The sequence below is a fragment of the Myotis myotis genome, unplaced genomic scaffold (assembly GCF_014108235.1).
Source record: "Myotis myotis isolate mMyoMyo1 unplaced genomic scaffold, mMyoMyo1.p scaffold_m19_p_14, whole genome shotgun sequence".
Taxonomy (NCBI): domain Eukaryota; kingdom Metazoa; phylum Chordata; class Mammalia; order Chiroptera; family Vespertilionidae; genus Myotis; species Myotis myotis.
Genome location: NW_023416318.1, coordinates 6,619,030 through 6,622,771, shown reverse-complemented (window position 1 = coordinate 6,622,771; position 3,742 = coordinate 6,619,030). Strand labels below are relative to the sequence as shown.

General features: G+C 54.5%; 1 non-coding gene across 1 annotated transcript; it reads right to left on the bottom strand.

The window, feature by feature from the left end:
• Positions 1 to 969: 969 nt before the first annotated feature.
• Positions 970 to 1,172, bottom strand: LOC118669534. Its single transcript, XR_004972008.1, has one exon. It is a non-coding gene; the product is annotated as a small nucleolar RNA SNORA74 (small nucleolar RNA).
• Positions 1,173 to 3,742: the final 2,570 nt, after the last annotated feature.

Genomic DNA, 3,742 nt, shown 5'->3' with positions numbered 1-3,742 from the left:
CTGGGAGGGACTCTGGTGCTGAACAATGTCAGATGCTTGATGTGACTCTCCCAGGGCAATCTATTTGCATCTACAAAGCAATTCACAATTTGTGACAGCCTCTGCTGAGGCCCAGTGAGCACAGGAAGGTCCAAGCAGGGCACCAAAGCTGGCTTTGACTAGCATTGAGGCCGGGTACAGGTCATCAAAAGTCCAAGAGCACACCATGTTCTGCCTCCCTGTCTGCCTCCATCTGCCGGGTGCCTGTTTGTCTCAGTTAATGAAAGAGTCTCTGGAAGCACTCAAGTTGCATGAGGTAGGTTCTCAGGGAGTCCCCAGGTAGAGGTGAGTAGTGTTCACCAGATGGATGCAGGTTCAAGCTCAGTGTCAGTGTTGGGTCTGAGGCCACTCAGCAAATGTCCCAGGGTATACCACGTCCAGCTGCCACCCGCTGGGTCCTCACACATCTTTGAGCAGTGTACAGAAGACACAGACCTGGCATTGTTTGTAGGAGGAGAATGAAAAAGTCAAAAGAGGCTGCTTCCCAGGATTGAAGATGTCTGGAATCTGTAGTCTGAGATCAGCCGTGTGAGCTTAAGGGCTTTGCAGAGGGTCTGTGGATTCTCAAAGGCCAGAGAGCTGCTTCCTGTTGTAGATGACTCATGGATGCCCTGGGATGTCACAGGGGAGCAAGAGCATGGTGGGATCATGCAGGTGCAATCCAGCCATCACGTAGTGAAAAGTAGAGTCCCCTCATGGGTGGCTGATTTCAGCAGATTCATCCCTCCATTTCTGTCCTAAGAGAACTGGAGCTCTCTCCAGACTTCCGACCACATGCATGCTCACTGGCTTCCCGGGCAGCACTGTCCCTGCCTTCTTTCCTCAAGGCTGGGTGAGCCAGGCTGGCTGGAGTGTAGGGAAGGGAGGATAGAGGTCCGTTTGGAGGGTTGAAATGCTGTGAGAACTTTTAAGGCTTAAATTGATTTTCTCTGTGTCTGCTCCCACACTACAACTAAGCAGCCAAAGTGATGCTTAGCTCACTCTCAAGGAAGCACAGTTCTGCCCTGCAACAGTGCCACACATCACCAGAGCAGTGAAGGGAGCTACTGGAGGAAGAAGACAGGGCATTCCTCTCCCAGCAGTGTAACACCCTCACAAGCATAATTCTGTCTGGAGAGCTGACCCCTGCTGGAGCGCTTAAGGCTTTTAGGCACAGAGTGTAATGATCTGATTTATATTTTTTAAAGATCACTCTGATTTGCATTTTCATTTTTATTAAAAATTACTTCTTTAATTTTTTTTCAATTAGGGATGACATTCAATATTAGTTTCAAGTGTACAAAATAGTGGTTAGACATTTATATAACATATAAAAGCATCTCCTGATAAGTCTAGCATGGGATATCTTTGAAAAGGGTATTAATCCTATTCATGAGGGCTCCACCCTCATAACCTAATCAACCTCAAAAGACCCACCTTTTATTTATTTTTAATCAACCTTATTTGGGTGACATTCATTAATAAAATTGCATAGGTCAGGTGTGCAATTCTATAATGCATCATTTGTATATCGCATTGTGTGCTCACTGGCTTCAGGTCAAGTCTCCTTCCATCACCATTTATCCCCCCTATGCTCTCTTCTCCCTCCCCTACCTGTCACCCACCAACCTTAGCCCCTACTCCCCACACGCCACCCCCACCTGCCACCCCGAACCCCACACCCCCAGCCCCCACCTGCCTCACCACATCCCCAACGCACAGCCCCCATCTGCCACCCCCAAATCCCCTCCCGCCAGCTCTCATCCCCCAACACTACCCCTCACCCCCACCTCCCACTCTTACCCCCAACCCTACCCCCCACCGGCCCCCTCATCACGCACCCCACACCCCACACCTCCCATCCTCCACGCCCAACTTCCCAGCCCCCACCCCCCACCCCCCTTCCCCTGCTTGTGATTTGACATTTGAAATGATATTTGAGATGTGTCTTGAGAGCACGGGTAGGATTTAGACAGATGAAGAAGGTGAGAATATGCTTCAGGTACAGAGAGTGGACATTCGGCCTGGAGGCAGGAGAGATGAACACTGGACAGACCAGAGCATATGCCCCTCAGATGCCTGTGAGTGAGGGGTCAGGGCAGGGAAACAGAAGACCCTGCATGGAGGGAAAGGGCAGAGGGATAAGGGGACCAACCACAGAGTGGTCAGAGCAGGAGAGACAGCAGCCCCTCCATGGGAAGGCAGGGCAGCAGGGTCAGGGGACCAGGGGAGGGGCCAATGGACAGGTATGAGAGGGAATGCTGCCAAGGGGCAGGGCTGGGGGCAAGGGCTTCACCATGGGGAACAGGGAACTCTCCATGGAGGGGTCTGTTTCCCCTGTTACCTATCTCTACTCCCATGTCCCCCCTTCCCTGGCCCCTCCATGGATGGTGCCCTGACCCCCCTATCTTGCTCGGACTATGTGGGGTCCTTTGTCCTCCCTGCCCTGCTACCTCCCTGGAGGATGCCCTCTCCCCCCTGCCCTGCCATCTATTTCAGGACCTGTGCTAAAATCCTTGCTGTCTCAAAGTAGGCTTCCCTATCCCCCTAGCCTCTCCTCTCCATGGAGGGTTCCCTATTCCCTCTCATGCATGCCCTGTCCCTCCATGTAGGATTCTGTCCTCTCCCTGCCCTTCTCCCTCAAACTGGGGCTCCCTTTCTCCACTGCTTGCCTCCTCAAAGTGAAGTTCTCTGTCCCCCTGCTGTGCCCCTCATAGAGGGTTCCTACCTCCTCTCCCTCCCTGCCCTGCCCCCTCTCAAGTTGGGGTTCTCTTCACCCTGCCCTCCCCATCCATGGAGGGCCCTGTCTCCCTGCCTCCCCAAGGTTTTCCCTGTCCCCTCCATGCGGTTTCCCTGTCCACTGCCCTGCCCTCCTCTCATGGGCGTGTCCCCCTCTCCTCCCTGCCCAGTCCCCTCAATGGAGGCTCCCCACTTTCCCTGCCCTCCCTCCTCCATGGAGATTCCCCTCTTCTCCCTGACTGGCCAATCATACAGAGTCCCGTGTTCCCAGTCCCCACTGCACTGCCCTATCAATGGAGAGTTCCCTGTTCCCTATACCCCCTTCACTTCCCCCTCCACATAGAGTTCCCATTCTCACTATCCTTCCCTTCCATGGAGGGTCCTCTCCTCCCTGCCCTGTTATCTCCATGGTAGGTCGCCTCTTCTCGTTACCTGAAACCTCCATGCATTGTCCCCTCGACTCTTTATTCTCTCCCTCCATGGAGGGTCCCTTCTCCTCCCTGTCATCTCCCCTCCATGGAGGGTCCCTTCTCCTCCCTGCCCAGCACCATCCATGGAGGGTCACCTCTCCTCTCTGTCTTCTTCCCTCAATGGAGTGTCCCCTCTCCTCCCTGCCCTACCCCTCCATGGAGGGTCCCCTGCCCCACCTGTCCTGTAGCCTCAATGGAGGGTCCCCTGCTCCACTGCCCTGTCTCCTGCATGAAGGGTCCCCACTTCCCCTGCCCTCCCTTCTTCATGCAGTGTCCCCTCTCCTCCCTGCCCAGCCCATCCTTAGAGGGTTCCCTGTATCCCTTCCCCATAGCCCTTCCCCCTCCATGGAGGGTCCCCTATTCTCCCTTCCCTGTCCCCTATGCTCCCCCCTCCATGGAGGGTACCTTCTCCTCCTTGACCCATCTCCTCCATGGAGGTTCCCATCTCCTCCCTGCCCTTCCTCTCCCTGGAAGGATCCTTCTCCTCCCTGCTCTGTCCCCTTTATTGAGGGTCC